This window comes from Macrobrachium rosenbergii, chromosome 55 (assembly GCF_040412425.1).
Source record: "Macrobrachium rosenbergii isolate ZJJX-2024 chromosome 55, ASM4041242v1, whole genome shotgun sequence".
Classification (NCBI taxonomy): Eukaryota; Metazoa; Arthropoda; class Malacostraca; order Decapoda; family Palaemonidae; genus Macrobrachium; species Macrobrachium rosenbergii.
Window position 1 is genome coordinate 64,936,507 of NC_089795.1, and position 27,833 is coordinate 64,964,339.

Here is a 27,833-nt window from a genome sequence, read left to right on the forward strand (position 1 = left end):
GACAAAAATAACAATCTTGTCAATTTTAGGTGAACGTCCAAGTCCGCTTTACTCTTCAGAAGTGGTGTAATTGTATAACACCATCTTCACATGAAAAAAATATTTACTGATGTGATCAAGTAGCCACATAAATCCCCATATGTGAATTTTATAGATAATTTCAATCAAAGATACACAAATGACAGTGCTCTAAATTTCCATGAAAATTTGTTAACCGTATAAGATTACTGTATTACATGACACTCCTGCTATACTCTAACCAATAAAGGTTGGTTGACTGATTTACGCCGAAACGGTTTAAAAGCTGGGCGAGCAATAGCAGACTTGGAGAAGAATGGACCATTTCTGCTTTTCACTGTCACAACACAGTTACATTTCTTAACAAGACAAACTCCTCACCCCAGCAGCCCCTAAATAAAAACTGGTAAATGCCAAATCACCTAATGTCAATCAGTTCCAAGATATATTCGAAAATCCTATATATATATGAGGTCAAACTCCTTCAATATGAGAGCTAACTTGGCACAGTAATAGGGAAAATGGGCGATGTTCTTCAACAGATAATGTAAAAACAGCTTTTGTCTTCGTTGTATGTGCGAGGGTACACATACATAAATATACGGAATATATAATATATAGGTATATATATGTATGTATATAATATATAGATATATATATAGATATATATATATATATATATACATATATATATATATATATATATATTATATAATATTCCATTTACTCTAACATAGCTACCATTCTTTCCAGCGATACCCATGAACTGGTTCCTATGGAGTGTGGCCACAGGTCACATGCATAAGTGGGGAGCTAGACTGCGATCGCTGGACTACATCCTGGAAAACGATTCCGATTCTGGTGAACTCTGGGCGGTATTAGTTGCTGGATCTAACGGCTGGTATAACTACCGCCATCAGGTAATTAAAAGCAGTTTAAATTCCTTCAAACATTTTAGCTGTGAGCAGGGATGAGGAACATAATGGTTCTAAACCTTTTCACTTTTTTTATTACACACCTAACCACATCTGGACGATAAGAAGGAAAGCAGTGTCGCCTTTTAGTCTTCCAGAAGGAGTAAGCGGTGACTGTTCACTTGATCTGTGATGGTGAACTACTGAAATAATTGTAAAATCATTACGCCTTTTCTTCTAACAGGGAGTGGCTTCCCATTAAAGAAAAGGCAACAACAATCACTGTTACATTTACCCAAACCCTTTTTACCGTTCTTTCTATGTATCTACATTTCTCCACTTTCAATTCTATACCACAAACGCATATAAATATTCATCTAATAAGCTTCCACCTTCTTTCGTTCAGATTCAACATCCACATTGCACTTCCACAGTAGAGTTGGTTTAAAAATCCCTTCATACACTCCATCTTTGGCTTCCATACACACTTTAATTTTCTCAAAACTTTTACAAAATCCTGCAACAATTCTAGTATCCATCTCTCTGATTCACGCTTCTCTCATCATACTATCATCCAAAATCTTTTCTCTCACCATCCATAACGACATGACACCATTTTTCATTGTCTTGGATTCATTTATCCTTATATTTTTACTTTTAACCACGTGTACTCTCAGCTTTCTCCACTCGCAAAAATACATCCAGCTTATTTTACTGAACTGGAATGGAATATAAAATTTAACCCAAAGGCCAAGAAACCTATGAAACAATTGTAAAAGGAATGAAAGGGGTTGCAGCGTGAGGTACAGTGACGGCACTTAATGTCCCCCCACCCCCCACGGGGGTCTATTTTATTAACAATAGTCTTTCTCTTCACAATCCAAAATTAATACTGTATTGTTTGTGAGCATTAGCCATTCCATATTTTTAAATATTATATATATGATGCGTCCATTCCCTTATGGCAAACAACAAAGTAAAACTAGACAGACATTTCCATTGAGATGAATGTTTTAAACATTAAAGTATCATGGCGACATGATTAATGTTCGTAACAAGACTGATTGTAATGTAATAATGCTACTTTTCACTGCTGCACAGGCGGCCCCTATCATAGCAAACACCTTTCTGCGTCTAATTAGATTAACAGAAATACAAACACCCTCAACGATAATAAGTTGACTTTTTTACAGGAAAATGTACTACCTTTAAATGAATACCTAATTCAGGCGAAAAACTAAAGTCAACATTAAGAATGTCTTTCAAAGAAAAAAAGTTTGCATTTTCCAAACGAGCAAACGACCATCCCATGAAAGTCATCCAAAAGGGACAAAACGTCATGGAAATGCACCAAACTGATAATGAATTGACGTCAAACATAACTCCCGGATATTGCTTGTTTTGGTTATTGGCGCTTCCTGTAACCAGGAGTCATATCCAATTTGTTGGAAATTGTGAGCTTATTATGACATATCTAGTTTCAAAATGTGTACCTCGCAGCAGTTTGATATCGTACAGTTGACGATTATTGTATATATATATATATATATATATATATATATATATATATATATATATATATATATATATATATATATATATATATATATATATATATATATATGACACAACAAATTTTCATAATTTACAGTGTAACTTCGCATCCTCACCTAGGTCTTAAAAAAGACTTACACTTTAACCCAACTTGTACTAAAAACTGATTAAGAGCTTTTCTGCAGTAACAAATCCAATCCCTATGCCTTAAAATATCAATATAATTCCATTCTCCCCAAACACGACTACAATTATGTTCTAATCAGTGCGCTGACCATTTACAATACGAACCTATTTCATGAATTTTACGCCAGCAGTACCAACTAAAACCCTTAAATGAATTAATAAGCTGTGGCTTATCTGTTTCTAATAAATACTTAGAGTGGAAATTGAAACAACTTACCAATATAACACTTCTTCCAACCATTTATATACCACTCATCAATCTTTTTTTCGGTTTAATCTCAAGAAACAGCAAAACAAGGAATGGCAAGGAGCCTGCACAAGTGATAATGCTGTAGCAAATCTGTTTGTCGTCACTGACATTGTTTGTCCACAGATAACTCACCATTATTGTTAGTTACCTCAACCTGCCGTTCTCCATAGATAAGTAACCCGTGTGACTAACCGAACTCTATTTTACGGAGCAGCTACTAATTAAAATTATGCTTCTGTATTATAATTGTTTCATTATACAAACTATTATACAAATAGTACCAAACTTCCATATTTTAAAGATGGCTCATCTTATGCAATCCCATTACGCGTATGTAAAATTTTATTCCGCTTTCCCTGTGCAGTCAATAAAACCTCTTTATATATATGCAAGACCTGACTACTATCATACAAAACCACATTTGGGGAATTCCCCATACACAGAAAATAATTTGACACAGCCCATGCTCAGCCAGATGCTGATAATTAATTCATTCCTTTCTACAGTAAATAAGGTGTGGCTGTCAATATCAGCATAATCAAAACCATGACGTATACTTTAAATTTTTAAAATTTGAGAAACACGACTTAACCTCGGAAAAAAATAATCTTTACAAAGTTTCTTGAGAGAGAGAGAGAGAGAGAGAGAGAGAGAGAGAGAGAGAGAGAGAGAGAGAGAGAGAGAGAGAGAGAGAGACTACAATATGAAAATGGTGTGCATAAATTAAACAGTAGCATGTAGCAGCAGAATACTGGAACTCCTCGATTTTGAAATGGCAAACTTGTTTATTTCAAAAACAAAATTAATCCTACTAACGTGACTTACGAAGGAACTTCATTCAATGACATCTCTACCAAAGTCCTATTACACTCAAACGTAATAATGACCAACTATTCCAGCCAAAGCCACTCTTTAAATATTGAAATCTGCTTAAAAGGTAGCTAAGTTTTAAGATCAAAAAGTGTTATTTTGAGTCCAGTTTCAAGATGGCATAAGCCCACTTTCATTTTGGGCAGTTTCTGGACGTTCTAAAAGGGCAACACTCGATGCACTTTCCGTTTACCAACTAATATCTTTGCTGCTCGAGATTGTACTGATAAGAACCACAAATCAACTATACCCAAGCCTTACGGAACTTAATTATTTGATATGTGTCCAGTACAGGATTCATTTTCAGATGTGTCAGGACAAAGTCGTTCTACATGTCCACACAATCATTTTTCTTTTCTTTGAGAATGAATTTTCAACTTACAGTGCTGTAGTTTTAGGTTAACACTGAATAACACGTATATACAGATGCTGTATAGTATAATTATTAATATAAATGGTACTCTATATAAAAAAGAAATACATTCATGAATATGATTAATTCACCTACCAAATTAGCGCAAATGAGACGATGTAAAAACTATTAACGTCTTTTCCTATGGTACCCATTCACTGACTACGCTTAATACTGTCTATTTCAATGTTAAGTGAAGGGTTTATAAATTAAAATATTGATTCATTGAGTACAAACTACATAAATATAGAAATATGAAGTGCTACAATAATACATGACAACAAAATCATATATATATAATTTTCGAAAAATATTGCATCAACGTTTTCGAACGCCCTACTCTTAAGACCTACTATTCCTGTTTGACTTTGACTTGAGCTTAATACTGTCCACCATAATGCCAGCTTCCTGTGCACAAAAATTATAATGAAATATATTAGAACACAGTCTTGAAATAATACAATACATAACAACAAAATCTCATTTAAAACTTTTGGACGGTATCAAAATTTTCAGACTGCGTTACTCGGCCTATCAGTTCCGAATTCGCTCCTGTCCGATCTACTTTAAAACACGCATAACATTTTGACCCTTATGATTTTCTTAAATGAACAATATTGTGAAACGAAATCAACATGCAAAGATTTGTTGATATAGCTACTTTAATTATAACATTAACTTTTATGATAATTCCTATTCCAATGAAATGAGGCCTTAAAAGCTGACAGAACAGCAAATTCAGTAAAATGCAGGCACAGCAACATTAATAATTACAAAGTACCAAATGTCTCCCAATTTGACACGAAATCCAGCAGGTAAAGTCACTCAAAAATGTTTTGCAACATACTTCAAATTTTTCGAACAGCTTCTAATAGTGACATCTGGCGCTATTTGGCAACTCCGATTGGTAGGCGCATGAAACAAGCACAGCCAGGACTGGTGCGTCAGAGAAATTACCTCCCGTCTCCCTTAAACCGGTTGCAATTTCTCTATATCATTATTATAATTTCTTTATTTCTCCCTTCATCATTATTATAACTCCTTTATTTGTTCATTCCTTCTCTCTATCCCTCTCTGCCATTAAGTATCCATTGGGTGTTACCCGATTTTCTCCCAATACTTTTCCATTGGGTTATTTATCAAAGTCTGACTTTTTTACCCTACCAACATGAGCGAAATTTTCCAAAATGTTTCGTTATTTTTCGTAACACGGATTTTTCACTCACCATTCTTTTTTATATTGTTAACCGTAAGATTAATAATCAAAATCGAATAAGAACAGCACATTTCCTTGTATATATAAAACGAATAAATTACTATTAGGTGAACGAAAACTTCTGGAACATATTGCAAAGCATTTTTGAGTGACTGTACTGTTCAGTACTCGCATTTTGGTATTTACATATTAATCATTTAAAGAACATTTCATCCAAATCTGTGTGCGCGCTTGCACAGTTTACTGAAGATATGTCACAGGAATTTTGTTATTTATTTGCTATGGCATACGAAAATTACCGAAATCCTTTCACTGTCTAAAACACGTCATAAGCGACTTGAGCTAAGGCTTTCGTAAAACATTGCCTGAAAACTGCGTAAACATGAAAAGCAATATATTTAATTTAATTGGACTTTACAAATGGATACAGGGTTTATTATCTTTAACAAAACGGAGCAACATAATGATACATACCACGAGAGGAAGGACAAGTGACATTCATATGATTGATTATATATATATATATATATATATATATATATATATATATATATATATATATATATATATATATATATATATATATATATAAATAATCCATATATCCATATATATGAAAATGGATGTGTGTGTGTGTTCCAGCATAACTCTGAAAAGCATTGATCAACCAAACTTGGTATACATATGACTTACTATCTAGAAGAGTGTTGTGGGGGTACGACATCACTGGCACCAAAGGGGATGGGGGTGGGAAGGGCTTCCTTGAAACGGGGCTGGTTCTGCCCATAAATTTAGTTACTAAATAAACTCGCGAATTTATCATACCTCACTTCGGTATACATATGATTTACTATCTGGAAAAGAATACTGGAGGGGGGGGGGTTAGATCTCGCTGGCACCAAAGGGCGTGGGGGTGGCAAGGGGGTGACATGTAAAAATAACTGAAAACGACAGATATTAGTGTCTAATCCATGGTTTTCTAGGTCGCTGAGATGAATGGTGATACTCTCGATGCCCTGTAAGTCAAAGTTCAGCCCCGATAGGAATGCGGGTGAGAAGGGGTGAAATATAAGATGTCAAAAATGCTGGGCAATGTAACTGAAGCAACTATCTTCACAGGCAAGAGCAAGAGAGAGAGAGAGAGAGAGAGAGAGAGAGAGAGAGAGAGAGAGAGAGAGAGAGAATCAGTTGTCATTCACAGTTTTTTCCGGGCAGCGCCGGGTTGGTCAGCTAGTATACATGTAATACACACACACACACACACACACACACACACACACATATATATATATATATATATATATATATATATATATATATATATATATATATATATATATATATATATATACTTATACACTAGAGCTGCAGCTCATGAATCCAGACTTGTGGTAGGCATCAAGGGAAAGCCACTATATATACAATTTGAGTTTATTCAGGGTGACGTTTTACAACCACTTTGTTGCATTTCTAAGGCTGAAAAACACATACAGTGAGTTTTATAACAATATTTATACATAAAAACACATTAAAACACTTAATAAAACCATTAAAATAAGTAACTCTCTTCAAGTACAAGTGCCATGACACAAAAAGAATGACCTACTCAGACGGCATTTAACATAAAAATATTTAAGAGTAAAAAAAAAAAACAAAAAAGGTAAAAAAAAGAAAACTATAAAACAAATTGGACCATCAAATTATTTATTGCCTGATGATTCAATGTCATTTCATTTCCTTTTAATCTTTCTCTTTCTACATGTTTCAAGTTTACCTCAGCTACCATCTGGGTAGATCATTCTTGTAGCATCATTGTGCTTTGATCAATTCGAATGATAAAGAACTATTTTAATAGGTTTTATTAGTGTTTTAATAAGTGTTGTTATGTATAAATTACTGTTTAATGAACTTGCTGTATACATTTTCAAAAGCCTTGAAAAATACAACAATGTGGTTATGTATGTCACATCTTTGTGTGTGTGTGTGTATATATATACATATACATAATAATATATATATATATATACAGTATATATATATATATATATATATATATATATATATATATATATATATATATATATATATGTATATATATATATATATATAAGTGCATATCTCCCTCAAAGTGAATTCAGTGAAGCTTCTTTTACTAATTTATTAGCTTCGTTACAATGTATGCCTACATATGTAGGAACCATACAAAAGTTTGCTGGCATTCAAGTACATTAAGCTTAGCCATTGCACAATCTTGAAAACGAACATACTTGTAAAGTGAAAACCCCACAGACTTGATACTGAAAGAAGTTTACCCCTACGGTAAAATTCACGGCTAAGTACTTCTCAACTAACCCAGGCCTGGATTTGGGCTAGTCTGTAAAAACAGCCGTTCCTCATATGTATTCCATAAAAACTGCCTCGGCTTCTTACCTCTCATATTTTTGGTGCTGACAAAGTGGGAGGGTTGCTGGTGTCTTGAATAGAGGCAACTCACTTCTGGCCATGTCAAAGTCGTTTTTATTTCTTGTGCACTAAAGTCATATGGCTGTATTGATGCAGGTTGGCGGTGAGGGTCTGAGAAGGTATCTCAAAGCATCAACTTAAGATTGAACTGGAGATTTAAAGCGCCTGGCTTCAAGCTAATACCAGCATGATGCTCAGTAAGTCAATCTAAAAATCGGTCTTTCTCTACAAAAGGTAATGCACAGATCTCGGAGGAAGATAACAGACTCTGGATATATCCCTCAAATGTGGCTAAAATGAGCTAAAACAGTTTTACAAGTGGAAAATTTAAACCAATTCTCATTAGCCAGGTAACACTTTGTTAATTACTATCTGAATTTTCCGTTTACCATCGGCATTCTTGCTCCAGCAAGATACTAAAGATCATCCACAGAATGCCATGGGGAATGAGTGAGGATGCTTCACTGATCGCTAAATCAAGGTTACACACAGCACACTATCTTAGGGAACTCTTTCCTAAGGGCATTTTTCTTAAGTTTCACGCATTCTAACCAGGGAAAAACGATCTACCTTATAGGCCTATGCCCTTGATAAATAGTGGCAATTCGGCCAGTCATAAATTATGAATAGTTTTAAGAATGCGTGTCTCCAAGCAGTTATCTGTCTTTTCGAGGTAATAAAAAATTGACATATTGCTTACAGGAAATGCTTGATAGGAGGACCTCAGACAAACAGATCACAAATAGCAGGCGAAAAATAAAAATAGCTCCACATTAAAGTGAGTCAAACTGTACTTCTTGAGACAAAAGCAATTAAACCAGGGAGTTTAACAATCTAGATCAACAGAAACAAAAGTGGAACACTATCAAAGGTAAACCCGATCTTGACCAATCAGAGACTACAATCTTCAAACCTAGAGCAACACACTCCGAGAAAAACTACTTCAAAAACTGTACCATCTTGTAATAAAAATTCACCTGCATAAGACTTTTCCCAATAATTCTGTGTACAAAAATTAAAAGGAACACTAGACACTCACCACTACTCACAATTAGCCACTTGAATCTCCCAGTTCAATATTTTACAAAAGTTCAACTTACAAACCTTATATATATATATATATATATATATATATATATATATATATATATATATATATATATATATATAATTATAATTATTTATATATATATATTTATATATATATATATATATATATATATATATATATATATATATATATATATATATATATTCAAATAAAAGAGAGGAGAATAGTGAAGACAAAGGAACACTTCTTAAGGAACACTTCTTCAGAAATGCACTAGAATAGAATATAGGATTTAGGCCAAAGGCCAAGCGCTAGGACCTATGAAACCATTAAAGCGCTGAAACTGAAATTAACAGTAAAAAAGGTTAAAAGGTGCAACAGGAGGAAAACCTTGCAGCTACACCATGAATCAATTGTTAGGAGAGGGTGGAAAGTAATAAAGATAGAGATTATGAACGGAGGTACAGTAATAGGAATGAGAGGGGTTACAGCTACGAGCCAAAGGGACTGCAAAAGATCCTAAGAGTGCATGAGGTGCTGCTGGACATAACCCCTACGGGAAATGCACTAGGCAAAGTCCTCAACAAATGGTGAAGGAAAATTTATATTGTACTGTAAAGGGGAAAAAATTACCAAAATCACTCATTCCCAATTAAATGAGAGGGACAATACACTTCGTTACTCAACCTACCTATTAAGAATTACGTGAGGCTGTATAGAATATGCATATATGTACATGCAAAGCTAATCCCCACTCTGTACAACCGAATCTTAACGCACACCCAAATTGCACTGCGTTTCTACACTGGCTGTTGATTTGGTTCAACAGGACTTTCACAGAAGCTGTGACAAACTGAAATACAATGAGGACCCCAGATTAAAAGTTCAAAAATTCCTGGCCAGTTCTGCCTGTATCAGTCACTAATACCATTCATTTAAAAGAGGCCATAATACAGTGCTTACTTAAAAACTGGAACATCCATAATGGACAATCAATACTTCCTTTGTTCTAACCTGTTATAAAAAGTCCATGATCCTGAAGCAATGTAGTCTTTCTTTTCTTTTTCATTCACTTTTTTTGACAAATATATTTTATATATTTTATTTAGCAAAAAATTCTTTGAGTTCTCTTTAGCTTTCAACTTAAAAATCATACCCAAAAAAATCAAGTTAAAAAATTCACTAAAATATATAAATTTTAAAAAATTTTAAAAGGACATACAAAGATAATAACCAAAGGGCAAGGTAGCCAAGATGAATGAGGCGTTACTGAAAGCTTTGAGGTTATACTGGCTTAAGACTGATCGACAGCCTATCTACCTGTTAACTTGAGTCTGTACCAAGAAATTTTTAAAATTAAATGCAACATATTTCCTTACAAAATCTCAGCATACCGAGTCTTGAAAGCTTGTTATTACAGCTCAGCTATAACATGCAAGATCAGTTCATAATGCTCGGCACAAAGATGGGGTGAATATTCCTCTGAAAGTTTGCCAACCTGGTACACATGTACATACTGTACATACACAACGCACCTGACTTGGACTTGACAATAAAGGCAAAGAGTGTAGCCTACTGTCGCCGTTATCTTAGCCTAAGTAGAAGAAAACTACCCATCATCACATTTCAGATATAGAGTTACTTTTAATACTAATTAAAAAGTAAAATGCCAAGATGCGGGTACCAAGTTACTAACTGAGGAGCAGAATTTTCCTCTGCGGTGAAAGACAGAAATTCTAACGATGAGGTAAAGGTTTTTCGCTACTAAAACCTGATGGCTTTCTGAAGCTCTTGTTTGAAGAAGGAATATGTTGACCAAGCGCCTGTATCAGTTTTGGTCAGATCTATACACAACGTTTTTGAATGCGTCGTTATACTGTATATTCACTTCATCGACATGCGTAATTTGTGTTTGCTAACATTTAATTTGATGGTAATGTCACCCAGAGGTCTTGCATTCTTTTTACCTTAAAATTGTAGAATAGTCTTTCCTAATGTACTGAAGCTAGTGCTCATTAGTCTGAAAGACTAAAATACTTTAGTCTTTAAACCTTTTGCACAGTACCTTAATTTTATTTTTTACTTTATCGCTACTCATATATTTAAAGATGATGATTAACCAATATATGCCATTTTTTTCTTTTTACTATGGTATACACGGTTTGAGCATTCCATTTGTGGAAGCTGATTTTTCAGGATCTTCAACATGAATGTTCACATATCTTAGCAATAATAATGAACCTGAATTTAACTTTACCATCTGGCTTCTCAGGCTGATGTGTGCCATGCTTATCAAATCCTACATCAACATGGTGTTCCAGATGATCATATAATTACCATGATGTACGACGATATCAGTAACAATTCAAGGTGAGTATTGTTTACAGATGGCTATTAACCATAAAATGAATTAAGAATATCACAAATCAACTTCAAACTAATGATATTCCCTTCATTACTTAGTGTTTTATACTGCACTTCAAGATACCTGTTTGTAGTTATTCGCACTGTGACTAAGAATTTTTCATAATGACAACTGTAATGTTAATGGTGGAAGCCTACATTCTCGACACTAAATAATAAATATAACCAATGGAGAGTATTCTTCAACAGGAACCCAAACCCAGGTGTCATCATCAACCGACCAAATGGACCTAATGTATATAAAGGGGTCAAAAAAAAAAAAGACTACACTGGCAAAGACGTTACCCCTGGAAACTTTCTGCATCTTACAGGGAAACGCCAAGGCCATGGAAGGAATTGAGTCGGGAAAGTGATAAACAGCACTGACAAAGACAGGATTTTTATTAACCTGGTAGACCATGGTGGTCCTGGAGTCTTCTGTTTCCCAGAGCATGTGCTACATGCTAAAGTTCTGGCCAGAGTCATCCGTGACCTCCATAAAAAGCGCAAGTTTAAAGAGGTAAGATTTGAAAAAAAAAAAAAAAAAAAAAAAAAAAAAAAAAAAAAAAAAAAAACTATAGTTAATCCCTGGGTTAGGATACACGTTTAAGACGATAATTAGTTCAAACAGACTGGTAAAATAGGTTAAGCCGTCTTTTCAGCTTCACCTGAAGGAAACAATAACTCTATTGCAGAAGTTAACAAAAGAATATTGAGAATCGATTACACAATGGATTATGTGTAGGTTTATATTGTTTTCTTTTCGGCTCATTGGGCAACAGATCAATACATACAAGCTAATATAATAGAAACAACTTTAATAAAATTTAGGTGAAGAGTGAAGATTAAAGAGCCATTTATTATATATACATATTTATTATATATATATATATATATATATATATATATTATATACATATATGATATATATATATATATATATATAATATACAGTATATATATACATATATATATAATTCACACTCATAAAAAATCTTCCAATAACTACTTTACATTCCCACCTGATCCTCTCAAGCAGATTTCATCTGAATGACAATAGTGGATTCATCAATCTCATACAGATCCCTCTCAAGCTATAACACTGTGGATCCTGTTTACTAAGGTGACTGATTACATTAGCATAACCATCTTGGTAAAAGTACCAATATACTATATCAAGTATAAAATATATTTTTACCTTAGTAAATAACTGAACCACTCCCAACGGTCAATAATTACTGCACCAAGAATGGTAAGGTTTTGATTCTTTGTTAGAATGTGATGCCACAGGTTCAAATCTGGGTGTTCTTTTATTCTTTATTTATTTATATGAGACAGACTGACAAAACCTTCAAGAACATTAAAACCTAACAAGCGTCGAAATTATGAAGGGGTTTTCATCAAGGTCGGGGGCCCTTAAAAACCCTTCAATGGTAAAATTACACAATGTATCTAAGGCTACTTTGAATTTTAAGACTGATGTACCTAAGAAATATATACATCTAAACATTTTACTTATGTTATCTCTGATTATATTCTAGTTTCCCATAATCTGAAAAACAAAGTACTAGTGGCATTTATTAAAGTAATGTCACTGCAAGTTCTAAATAAACAGGTAACATCACTTATAGTGAACAAGGTGGATTTGATCTGATGTGATTTATGACTGATTGGTTTAAAGACCCTGGCACTGGAACCATGAGGTTACTCAGCATGAACAAGATGGATATTCAGTCTGAATCCATTCCTCAATTATCAACATGACAAGATTCAAAGATGGGTCGATATTAGTGTAACCTAAGACTGTGTTTGATTGCTTCTTTGAACTATCATACCAATTTCCTTCATCTTTATGAAGTGGACATTTTGTAGGATATTTTATACAATTTAAAATGCTGTAAAGATTTTTCTATTTCTATCATCTCTTTAACAGCGATCCTTACCATTAAAATGTAACCTTTACATACCATGGTGCTATCACACCTTTGTGAAAATTCTGCAGTCATTTCAAAGAATTTTAATTACATCCATGGATTCATACTTTGCTCACATGTCTTACATGCAGAAGCCTGATTTTTATTCATATAACCCTATATAGGACGTTTTTTTTCTTGTTATTTTATTATTCAGTCTTAACTATAAACCAAAGAACATTTATACATGAAAATGGATATAGTAACGAAAATTTTGTAAGTTTATTTTTTTCTGTTATAAAATTTTGTTTTTGAGTTACTATTTGTGGAGAAGAGACCTTGAGAGAGAGAGAGAGAGAGAGAGAGAGAGAGAGGAGAGAGAGTATATAAACATGGACCCAGTTCACGTAGTATAGATCACATCTAACTTTTCATTTTTTTCTCCCATTGTATGCTCGGTAGTATGCAGAGTTTTCAGACAAAGTGAAAAGCACTTTGAATATCTAAATTCAGCACATTTGTCCTAAATACAACAGCATTTCAGTACTTCGACTGACTTGATGACCATGCACTGACATCATCAGTTCTCACATGTTGCACGGTAAAGATTCAGAAGAGGTCACAGAACACCCATTTTCTCATTTTTCGTACTTAAACTTGGAGTACCTGTTCAAACCATTTTTTCACTAGATTCTTTCCTCTAATCTCCATATACAGTATGTGTAGACACTTTCATCAAAAGAGATGTGCCCACCCTTTAACAACTACACAATCTGCTTGGCGACATATGTCAGGGGCCATTAACCCCAAGGTTCAACTTTTTATGGAAGTTTCATTTTCTCCAATTCATCTCACTTTTAGGGCAAAAGAGATGTATCCTTCAACAACTACTGCAAGCTATGCTTGAGATAATGTGTCTGTGGTACAACCCAAAACCCCAAGTTAAACTTTTATGGGACTTTCAGTTCTCCATTCATCACTTTTAGGGCACCATGCATTTATGTGAAAACCCACAACCCCTTGAGTTTTAATTTTTCTTCATAAAACTCTTCAAAGTCAAATCAAGCACTCCAACCCTTCTTGGTTTCACCGTTGTCCTTGCTAAATTACTTATAAATATTATGCATTTTCTTTCTTTATCATCCCCTCAAAATTTTCGACAATCTAAAATTTTCTTGCCATCAAACATCAATCTGCCCAACAACAGTTATCATTCTTGTGCTGGCAAGTACTGGGAAAGAACAGGCAATTGCATTAAATGATAGTTGTCATTCTTCAATGCGGTTACAAACAACTACCCTCTTTGCAGATGGTTGTCTATGTTAAGCATGCGAGTCAGGGTCACTGTTCAGGGTCTGTTGCCAAACATCAGGTGAGGTCTAAGTTTGTGAATATTTCCCAGTGCCGTTATAGAATATATGCTATTCTAGCCTAGGCTACCCAGAATTGAGTATAACCTAACTGGCCTATAAAACACACAGTACTTATAAAAACAGTATAGAATTCAAAGAGATATGAGCGATTGTGTTGTCTTGTTATGACAAGCGCTAATTAAAACAAAACAAAAAATACAATCCTAGAAAGCAAATTACGTACGTATTCGTGTTCAGTTAACTCACACAAAATATCTGGGGCACTGCTGCATGAATTTATGTGTATGTATAATGAATGCTGTGTATGTACAAGGCTAACAAGGAGAAAATCAAACATATTAAATTTCAAGTGTCTCAATGTTGGTGCACAGTGTAAAGTGCAATGCTGCTACCTTCATTTGCTACAGTCTCATTGTTACATTTTCTACAGGTACCAATATCTAGGTACAGTATGCCCACCCGACATCAAGATGGTAAAGAATCTCAGCTTGGTCAAAGGCAACACAGTTTTGTGACACTTAGGAGTGGTGGTGTAATCAGTACAAACAAACACAAAACACCAAAACATGGTCCCTAATGAGGCATAGAGACACCAAAGAAAACAAGCTACTTTGGGCAAAACACATCAGTAATACAAGTGGTAACACAGTAGTGGCAAGACATGGATCAAGGCTGATTAAAGGTGTGTGAATTTATCACCACCCACGCTGAAGCACATTACCCTTTCTCCACAAGCCTCTCATCATCATTAAGCCAATCAACACAACTTTTCACTGAGCCAGTAAAAAATACGTACAATGTCAAGCTAGTTTTGAGCTTTGTTCCACACATCCATCACCATACAGCTCTATTGACACTTTTGTAATTTAATGAGGTTAAGTGCATAGGCTATACTAATTCACCCTCAAAAAGTAAGGTTATGGGCACATTGCAAATTCAAGAAATGTGGATAAATGAGGATTACTGTAATAATGACTTTTAGCTATAAAGGAAATATGTCTTTGCTGTGATTCTCATAAAAATTACAAAGGATTTATTAGGCAATCCTGGACTTCCAATCTTTCCTTATTTCCTGCCGTCTGTATCAGCAAAACATACTCTCCAAAACGCACCCTTCATGGCAATCACCATAAGTTAATTAGTTCCTCTGTACCCATTATTTCTAAAATTCATTTTCTTTTTCTCTTCATCCGTGGCACACAAACTCTCCTCCATATCCACACTAATGTTACGGTCTATTCCATCACCTTACTTAATCTCCCACATTTCACGCCCAGAAAATAAAAATTCTTTTTTTTACTAAACTTTACATTTAACTCCCTCTTTCTTGCTCAGTTCTACACTTGTTTTCCTACCACAGTGCACTTTTGATATTATCCAGCTACCAAAAAATGTAAAATCATTCCATTTCTTAAATTATTTTACCACATTTGTCTAACTTGCAGCTAAATTGTTTTTGGTGTTGTCATTCCCATACACTCTGTCTTTGTCCCAGTTACTAAATCTCTACTAAATTTCTGTATAACATAATTTTGGAAATAATCTTGAATCACTCACATCCGCATGCATTATCATGAATTCCATCATACAAATGAAATAAAGGTCAACGCGAATAGCCAAAAACTTGCAATTTTTCCCAATGCAGCTCATGTTTAACAAGATCTAAAAGCAAAACTTCAATATGGTTGTTAACCAAATGATATAATAGCTTCATAATTTTTCTAATTTAAATATTTCTTTTTTTACATTACTTGGGCAATCCTTCAGTTTATGCTTTAACCGCTGCAAATCCCCATGAGCCTTCCTATGCCTGCTATTTGGATGAAGAACTTGGAACATATCTCGGCGACGTATTTAGCATTAAGTGGATGGAAGATACAGACAAGGTAAGCTGATACTTGAGTTGCTTTGACTTTCAATTTGCACTGAGTGAATGAATGAATGTCTGAAACTTGGACCATCTATAGGACTAGCACTGGGGTTAGGGAAGCCACTCATCACTAACATGGCAATGAAGAGATGAACGAATTAAAAACTCGTATATTCATATACCAATGCATTAAAAATTATGCAAATCATTTCACACAGCTATACATTTAAAACACTAATTATAATTTAATCTAATGATAAAAATACTGATTTCTTTGAAGACGGCTATAGGATGCTCAAGTAAAACTTCGTCATCCAAAATCTCACAAAGGGATTTCAGGTGAAGTCCACATTTTCTCCAGCTGTTTATAATCAAGGCAGTGCACCAGAAAACCTTTACATGACAGTGACCTGTCAAAATGAGAACACAGTAGCACACTAATACCATCTACAATAAAGCTGTATGCGTGAGACAGACATGAACAATCCTTAGTCGGGTTAAAACAACTCGGTTCCTATTAAAATTTGCAGGTCGGGGGCTAACATTAACCCTAACAATTTGCTATTTTTTACTATTGGTAAGGAGAGGGGACACCCATCTTTCTTGCCACCTTCTTAAAATGCATGACCTAAAAGGCCTTTTCATATCAAAGTAGGGTACATTTTCTAACAAATGATTACTGTTTAAAATGAGTTCCTTTGCTTCCCAGCCCACCCCCTCATTACCACAAAGTCCAATATGAGAAGGAGCCCAGTAGAAAGTAATTCTTTTCCGCCAACAAGAAATGCAAAAGAGCCAATCTTGAGCTTTTCGAACTAAAGTAGGAACTATTATATAATTTTTGGGAATCTAATGCACTTTTAGCATCACAGTATATGACAAAGCATATTCTAGTATTTTTTCAAACAAGATCTAAATCCTAAACTAATACTGTAAACTATGCGGCAAATTCAGAGGTACAGTCAGGTTACTTAGCTACCCATGATTACAGCACATCCAAAACCTTTCTCTGATGCTGAACAATCCCTGAACATCCCTAAACAACTTCACATGATCTTGAGACCCAGCATCATGGTTAGGGAATTTGGAGCTGACCTCTTCTATGGGAGTGCTCGTTTTCAGAGAAGGATTTTAGGCAGAGGGAAATTTCAGGTAAGATCTTAGATGTTATTAACTTGTTCATTTACTCTAATTAGGAAAGGCTTAGCTGTTCTTGACCCACAAATTCCTAATAGTGACGTGAGTGCAGGGTAATTATAGCCATCCTCTTCAAAAGGAACATTAGTATTTGCGATTACTTACGTTACATTTGTTTCTTCAGAAGTGTAATTTGTTTCCTTAACAAAGTTCATAATAATAAAAAAAAATTACTACATATTACAAATATCAAATAAAACTGCCAAAAGTCCTTTTAACTTGCAGTAGACATAAAATATGTTTTAGGTTATGACACATAAATCTAACAAGGTATTTACATTTTCCTATGCAGGAAGACATTCACAAAGAAACATTGAGAGAACAGTTCCACATACTACAAAAAGAAGTTACTACTTCTCATGTCGAGCAATGGGGTGAACGTAAAATCAGCAGAGAGAAGTTGTGGAAATTCCTGGGAGAACGTGATGATCGCAGCAAGAATTCAATTCGCTCTCTTAACACTGAAAACCAGCTCTCCAATGATACCACAAAATCTAACTATGCAAGTCCTGAACATGTATCACAACTACATCACCTACAAGGGAAAGGCAATCAGCATGGAAAATCAGACAAGAGTAACACAGATGGGGGCTACTTAAGTGCAATAAATGTCAACTTCACGCAAGGTGACATGCCCGACGAAGATGATTGCCTTGTAAGTAACGTCTCTCCTTATTTCTTTGTCTATTTATGCAACATTACATTCACACTAAATGCAACTGTTTAGAGTGCGTCAAAAATGAAACTGGTGACACCAGTCATAATTAAATTTAGGTTATCTTTTCATAACCAAATTTTAAATACTAAACAATCAAAACTGAGCCTCACTGATTCTTCAATTATAAGGATAGTACCTCTTCTGATACTATCCATCAGTATATTATCATTAACTTCATATCCAGCTGTCACTTGTTCTTAATGCGCAAAACCAGAGTTCATATACAATATATACACAATATATATATATATATATATATATATATATATATATATATATATGTGTGTGTGTGTGTGTGTGTGTGTGTGTGTGTGTGTGTGTAATTGTAATAGCCACAATGCCCTCTTAACTTCTTGAATTCTTTGCGCTTTTTTGGATATGCTTATCACTACAAAGCCGTAAGATCCAAACGCAAGAAATTGAAGTGTCCGTGATGCCTGGTCGTGGAAAACGAACCCACGTCACCTTAATCACAAGGAGGTCACGTTGCCGACCTAACCACGAGAAGGATAAAAGTCTATTACCTCTTGTACATACATATACCTGTCTTTTTCAGATATAGTTATTAGAGCTGGAATAGACCCATCCTCACCATCGTAGCAAAGTGGGCAATCATTTTTATTGTAAGTGCTGGGCATCCAAGTATGCTGTCCCTCGATCAGTCATACAGTAAGTAAACCTCTAGATGGGACAGTTGTTGCTTTGAAGATTGGATGGCCATTTGCCAGCACAGGTTCTTTCCAAAGCCCAGATAAACAGGAAGGGTTGAAGTCAGGAAATGTTCAGCCCATGATCACAGAGCAGACCGAGATTCTTGTCTTGAAACCAATATGACTGGGTAACCCACACACTCCTGATCTGCTTGTTCGCAACAACCGCCTCTAAGCTGTACATTCACTCAGCAACAAGATCTGGGTGAACAATTTAAGTTCCAAATTTCGCTGCCTAACCCAGGTCTCGATGCCCGGTTCAGCCAATTACAAGGTGCCCTTACATCATTTGAAATGCCAGCTTGACATGTCAGAAGTGGGTCATATCCTGGGAATAAATCAGCTGCCTCCAAACTCTTGAGTGTGTTTGACCTTACACTGGTGACATCTTAGAGGCCAACATGTTCTCATATAAATGTTCTCGTAGCTAAGAGACTAGCTATGCCCATGTCCTACCAACCTTGCAATCTTTTAAGAGTACAAGGTCGTCCTCCACTAATTTGGCAAACCCAGCATGGTTTTTGCACCAACCCTAGCAATAAAAGGGAACTAAATCTATACCTACCAATAAAAGAAGCTACTAGTAGAACAAACATGACATTCTAGCTCTGGCTTCCTCACTCTCTTGAACTTCAAAGATCCTCCACACCATTGTCTATAACCCTGCCACCAACAGCATGGTATACAGACCCCACCAATCACTTCAAAGTTGTACTCACTGCCAAGTGCAGTGGACCTAATCTGGCATCACAAATACTCTGGGTCCTCCTCAGTCTATGCACCATCCCTAAAGAAAAGATCTACCACCCTCCTGCAGAACTGGTATTCAGTGAACCCATGTGTGCCCCAGGCAGACTCTTCCCTGCCAACAGCACTACTCAGCTAAATGGAGAAGTCTCAAGACCCTGAAAAATCGCCATGCATAAAGACATAATAAATACAAAGAAACATCTCAAGTCATTTGAGCACCTGCCAATTCATTTTCCTTCAGAAAGAGGCCCACAAACCACCTCTAACACCCCATACAGAGGCCCTAACCCAATCCTCAAATGCAAAGACAAAGCATTTAAAATACTACTATGCATACAAGGACAGGGTTTCCACTGACAGGCTAAAACAGGCCTACCTTAAAGCTGAAGATAACCTTTCTGGGAGTCTAATTCGTATGCCATGTAAACGCAATCTATGACAGAACCTTACTGGCAATTACAACATCCTGTTTGTTACTGTTTTAGTATAAATTCTATTTTTCATTGCAACTTTATACTTTACCAGTATTCCAAAAGGTATTCACTAAGTATGAAAGTGAAACAATAGTGTTATTTATACTGTGACCTAGCACAGTATCAACATCGTGAACATCACCCTAATAAGGATCTGGAACAGCTGCACACTGATTTGTAAAAAAAATGACCTATTTTTATATGTTACTTGTAAAATACTACATTTTTGTGATCAAGTACCTTATCAGAATCATTGACAGCTTAAGCCTTGTAAGGATGTGGAGCAGTTATAAATTCAACTGTAAAAACTGCTATTTGTATCATGTACACAGCACTTCAGAAATATCTGCAGTGGTGTATAAACGTCGTCACTTTGTATATTCCTCTTTCGTCTCTTATGGACGGGGAGCCCTGTAAGCTCCCAGCTGTACTGTTATAGCCATGTTTAGTTATCAGGTTCAGCAACCAATCACAGAACTCCCTCACAGCATCTGACCAGTTGTCTCAAGTCTCTTGTGTGTACTTAACTTTAAAAGAGTATAAGACATATCAGGTATGAAGACTCTCCTCCTCAATAGCTTCAATTATTGAAGTGTTTAACAATTACCTACTCATGAGCATTTGGTGACAAGATGCTTCAATTTTCCATTTGGGGGCCTTTGCTAAAGCAGATACGTAGAAACACCAGAAACTAACAAAATGTATAGCAAAACTTATGAAAAATAAGCTTGATTTAAACATACTTTAATTTGACTGCAGTAAACTACTTTGCATTTCATACACATCAGGTGAATTTTTCTTCTTGGTTTACATTCTGTTTTTCAGGCTTCAGCAATTGCCAGTCCAGATGTACCAGTCAAAATCTTGGAGTCTAGAATAATGACTAGTAAGAATGACACGGAAAAGGATGAAAGGAGGAGAGAATTAGGAACCTTGCTTATAGTAAGTATTTAAGCATGTTTTATGGGCTGAAGCATATATAACATGTGTAACTTATTCATTGGACTGTAATTGATTGATTGATTATGAAATTTAGGTCTTGAAGACCATGCATCGGAACCCATCAGGATTATTCAGCGCCGTAATGAAGGTGAAATATATAAATTAATGATATGACTGATAATGAATAGATAAACGATGACATACTAGTAAAATTCAGTGTTAAAATATGAACGCAAAAAATGAAGAATGATATTACAGAAAACCAACAAAAAATAAATATATATTAAACTTTTATAATTAATATAACACATAGTATATAAAATAAATGACTAAAATCTTTATTAAATATACTAAGATCATATCCCTCATTAAAATAACCAGATTCTTTCAGACAACCCATAAGGTTGTCTACCTCAACATCATCATTTAAAATTTCTAAAATAGTCTTCCCAGTTAGTAAGTACTTTGCCCTATGGCAATTAGATTTAGGACAGCGCACCAGTATGTGTTCGACAGACAGCCGACCGTCACAGTGAACACAAACTGGGGCACTGGCTCCCTCTAAAATACAGCTTCGGGTGAAGCGGGTATGGCCAATCCTAAGCTGTTAGGATGACCTCGTATCTTCTGTTACGATTAAAACCCGAATTCCAAAAATCGATACTTTTTCTAATGTTTCTGTACTTCCTATTTGTGGATAAAATGGGGGAAGTCCATCTCTGCTACCATTTTGTACGAATGTATCATCTGATAACTGGACGTATATCCAAATGTGGCACCTTATTAGTTAAAAAATCACATCTTGCAGCATCCTTTGCTTTACTATTGGCCAGTTGGTTCCCTTCTAGACCAGTGTGCCCAAGAATCCAAGAAAACTTTACTGATTTGTGGCGAACAGAAAGATAAAAAAAAAAAGTCATTCCTGAGCCTTTTGAATTAAGGGATGGGTAGGATTAAACTTTTTTAGGGCTTCTAACACTCCTGAGTCACTACATATTACTGTGAATTTGAATTTCTTATCAGATGCAAGATTTAAAGCATCAACTATGGCTGTTCCTTCAGCAGTGAATATGGATGAGGAGTCTGATAACCTTTTTATATATGATTCCCCCCCCCCCCACACACCACCGCACATCCTACTCCATCTCTGATTTTGATCCGTCAGTATAGATTTTCCTGTCATTTATATGCCTCTCATCATGCTCCAAAACTTGTTTCTGACTTCTTCTTCTGGATGATCTTTCTTCTCTCTTTAATGCAGACATCTATTGCTGGAATAAACTATGGAGGGATAGCAGGATGTTTAACTTGTAGGATCTTCTGCATTTTTATACTTTCATCCTCCAGTTCACCCAGGTGTCTGATTTGAAATGGTACTGAAGATCTGGATCCAAAAAGACTCGAGTCTCACTGTTTTAAGATCTCAAAAAAAGGATTCTCCTTAGAGCTTTTCAGCCGCATGGTGTATCTCAGACCAGTGACAGTTGATGGGAGTCCACATAAATACTTTCAATGGGTGAAGTTCTAAAAGCTCCAGTGCAGATCCTTAGCCCAATATTATGCACAGCGTCCAATTCTTTAAGTTTAGTCTTTGAAGCAGAAGTGTATACTTGGCAGCCATAGTCTAACTTTGATAAACATACTGCATTATTAAGCCTTAACAACGATTTCTTATCAACACTCCAATTAAAGCTAGGGACTACTTTTAAAGTATTTAGTGATCTCTTCACTTTCATTTTTAACTGGTCAGTATGATTATTCCAAGTGAGTTTTTCATCAAAGGCCATTCCTAAAAATTTTACTTTAGTAGAGTAAGGTAAAATAATTCATGGTTTCCTTAGTTCGGTGCATGCAGTACCGAACACGACAGTTTTTGACTCAGAAAATCGAATCCTTGCTCATTAGCCCACTTGCTTACTTTATCGATGGCTCTTTACATGAACCTCCTAGTAGATACTGCATCATATCCTGTGCAGTACAGAGCCAAAATTCATCTTTTACTGGTGGTGATATCTTTTCTAAGACTTCATTAATGGCAACAGCAAAGAGGGTGACACTAAGGACACTACCCTGTTGAACTCCCTCTTCTTGTAAGAAAGGTCGAGATACATGATTCCCAACTCTTACCTTTATATTTCTTTCTGATAGAAACGAATTTATAAATCTGATAATTTTTCCTTTAATGCCCATCTTATACAACTTTTTTATATTAAGAAAATGCCATGCGGTGTCGTATGTCTTTTGCAAGTCAAAGAAAACTCCTACTGTTTGGCTCTGTTTAGCAAAACCTTGTATTTGGTTTGAGAGCCTGAGAAAGAGATCTATAGTAGATCTAAACTTCCTGTAACCAAACTGGAATGGAGAAAGCAATTTATTTGTTTCTACGTGCAACACAAGTCTGGTGAATCATCTTTTCCACCAGCTTACAAACACAAATAGTGAGAGCTGTTGGCCGGTAGCTGCTCCTGCAGTGTAAATTTTGCATTATATGGTTCAAAATTATTTTCCCTTAAATCATGAGAAATCTGGGCATTTCTAATGTCTTGGAATTCTAGAGAATAGTTCTCACTGCTTGATATTCTCGAGAAATGTTCTCCTAATTTTTCTGTGACCCTCTCTGGTTGGGTGATTAGGTCACCATTTATTTTAAGGGAAGGCAGAGGTTCAGAGACGAACCTGCCATTTAGTTTTTTTAATTTTCTTCCAAATCATTTTGGATGATGTTTTTGAGCTGATGCCATTAATGTAGTACATCCATGACTCTCTTTTTGCTTTTTTAAAATATTTATTTTGCTTGGCCACAGCACGTTGGTAAATAACTTTGGCTTGGGCGGTTCCACTCCTCTCATACTTTTTATGTCATTTTTTAGTGATCTTCCTCATACTACTGCAGGTTTTGTTTCACCAAGGAACTGCTGGTCTAGAGGGTTTCCATTTTGATGTTGGAATAGAGGCAACTGCACTGTTGATGGTAGTGTCATTAAAATAATTATATGCCTCTGAGATGGATGGAAATGATTCTACGTTCTTGTATTGGACTTTAATTGTGAAATAAAAAAGAAAGTTTAATAAACAATTTGAAGGATCTGGAATGAGTTAAGCGTGTGCAAATTAACGGTAAGCCAGGTAAATACATAATCCCCACTGTACCAAAGGATCTCGCCAATAAACCCATCAACTTTTCTATTCTTAGCTCTCCAGCTATGCCTCTCTTCTACCTTTACCATCCAACAAATCCAATGACTTTTGGGATGCATGGCATAAAATCAATATATGGCTATGGGCATGAGTTCTGCAGCTGCATATCTTTTACTATATCCCATACTGAGTTTGAAAAACATACATACACACATACATACATATATACAGACTGATGTTTTCGGAAAACACTACAGGTTAGGGAGCTAATAAAAATCTGGATGCCCCTACCAATTCAGTGACTTTCACACTATGCAGACTATCGTGAATTTTTGTACGTACAATGAGAGGCATAGTGACAAAAAGTTAGGACGAGCAAATGGATGCAATGGTGAAAAGAGCAGTGGTTGGTAGTATAAATGTAAACTGAAGTTGGGAAGAAGGGCCAAAAATTTAGCTGTAAATGAAATTAAGATAAATGTAATTAAGACAAGTGAGTTTGATAGAAACAGCAAGTAAGGAAGACATGGATGGAACATAAGCTACGGTTAAGGACACTAAGGTGGAAGATGTAGCCAAGGAGTTTGTGAAATTCTATAATATGGGGAAGAGTTGGACATATGGAAAAATTTTTGTGGGTACAGGACACAAAAGTAGCAAGATTTAGGACTAGGAAATGAGAAGTTTCATGAAGGTAAAACTGTTATTATTCAGGACATTTACATTCCCTTGTATTGAAGTGCTGGGCCAAGGGAGGGAGGGGATGACAGAACAACAATCATATAAAGGTATATAGGTATATAGTTTGAAAGTGTTTGCAAAAGGATGACGCACATAGTTAATGTGAAAAAGAGTGAGATTATGAAGGTAAACAGATATATGGAAGTTGGGGCAGTGAACGTTAATGAATATGCTTAAGGGATGATAGTGTTTGGCTAGTTAGGTATTTGGGAATAAATATAACGGATGATGGTGAAACGAGGGAGGAACTGAACCACAAAATAGGTGTACCAAGCAGATACCAGGGTGTATGCAAAAGGTTGCTCACACTTGAAGAGTCTATGGCAGACAAGGTGGGAATGTATGAGAGAAGTGGTGAGGCAACTCCAAGGAAGCGAAGTGTGGATGGAGTTAAAGAGGCACTACAAAGGAAAGGCAATATCCAGAAACCATAAGAGTAAGTACAAGATAGAAGTGAGTGGTGCTGTGTATCTAAGGAGTTACACAAGCTGTTAATAAGTCATCTGTGTGGGTATATGAATTATTTAATGCTCTAAAAGTTTTCTGCCTATATGTCATCCACTATTCATCAGTTGAAAATGTGAGCATACCTGCAGTATAATTAAAATTATATATATATATATACATATATATATATATATATATATATATATATATATATATATATATATATATATACTCTATACATATGTATGTATGTATATTTCACATTCACACTTGAATTGTGCTCTCAAATGTTACACCAACAATGCATCTCCATACTGAATGCACTTTATCATGGGAATAATACCAAAAAGGAATTATATATATATATATATATATATATATATATATATATATATATATATATATGTATATATGTATGTATGTATGTATGTATGTATGTACGTATATATAGTGTGTGAGACCCACAGCAAAAATGTTAATACTCACTCTGTTTAAACCAACAGACCCGGCTGTTGGTCCAAGTTGTTACGCATATCCTAGTGAAGGAAATAACTGGAGATGAAGAAAAATCAGCTATGTTTGTGAAGGATCAGTCCCAGAAAATCACTCAATGGAAGTGCCATGAGCTCTCGGTTGATATCTTCGATAAACTGTGCTTCAATATAGGACAGGTGAGGTGACTCAATTAACATAAAACACTAGAAAAAATCATTTCATGGAATGTGAGATTTGTTCTCCTGCTTTAATAGCTAATTTGCTCTGCTGGTCTAAGAAGTGAATACATAACAGGGTTGTTAGCGGATTGTCGTGAGTTATTCTATCTCTCTCTCTCTATATATACATATATATGTGTATATATATATATATATATATATATATATATATATATATATATAAATATAAAGATAAAATCCACGAAGGAAACAGTAACACTGGAGTGCTGCGAGGCCTTTCGACGCTAATTAAAGGACATAGCAACGAAAGGCCTCGCAGCACTCGTGTTTCCGTTTCCTTCGTGGATTTTATCTTTATTTATATATTCATCACGTTCCATATTTTCGTGATTCAGTTATACATATACATATATACACATACATATACACACTGTAATCTAAGCACAAGTCAGTTTTAGATTATATTCTTGTTTCTTCCAGAATCCCTACGTCGTGCGCCTACTGTATGTGATAATCAATCTCTGTGAACATGGCTACACATCAGAGCAATTTGAAGAAGCTGCAAAAAAAGTCTGCACCTTCCCGAAAATTTCAGGAATCATCTAAGATGCACATGGTATACAAAAATAATAATGCAGAAGATTCAGCTTAAAACAGACTGCAAAATAATACAGCTATGTGTAAAAAGAAAAATGAAGTTTGGACTTCCTGAATGAAAATAATGTCTCTATTCCTACCACTCTGTAGCCTTTCTTCTCGTTTCTATACCCTCTCCCATAATTCCAACCAACACAAACACTCTGCGTATGTATGCATGCGTGTATATGTATGTATGTATGTATGTATACACACAAACACACATATATATATGTGAGAAGAGAAGTATATTTTTCACAAAATAAAGCTGAAGAGGCCTCATTTCTGAACATATACTGTTACCAGAAGGATAAATGGCTGGAACGCGGGAAATGAACTATATATATGAATACAGAATGAAGATAAATTGGTCCAGGATTCTGAAAGCTACACAGCTCCCTTACTGTTGACACTTGCTGTTCGAGACTCACTAATTCCCAAACATTATACGTTTGATATTGATATCTACTGAACACGTGATGTTAATAAGCAGGTGAGCCCGGTATTTCATTTTTCCCTACAGCAAAACGCACACAGTGTATGTATGTATGTGTATATATATATATATATATATATATATATATATATATATATATATATATATATATATATATATATATAAATATATAAATATATAATAAATATATATATATATAAATATATATATATTATATATATATATATATATATATATATATATATACACACATATACAGTATATATTAAATACTAGTACATGAATATAGCATAATGCATTACGGTGACCCTGTCGTTATCTTTATGATGCACTATGGGTGATCCACCAGCACTATGTTGAACTCTTGGCACGCAATTTTTTTTTAATGTGGTTAGGATTATATCTCACTGAAGATAAGGTACGTAGGGTTATAAATTGCTAAAATCTTATTTTTAGT

At 35.1% G+C, this 27,833-nt stretch overlaps 1 pseudogene; it reads left to right on the forward strand.

Annotated features, from left to right (window-relative positions):
• Positions 1-27,002, forward strand: part of LOC136835826 (legumain-like) — a 37,411-nt pseudogene extending 10,409 nt beyond the window's left edge.
• Positions 27,003-27,833: the final 831 nt, after the last annotated feature.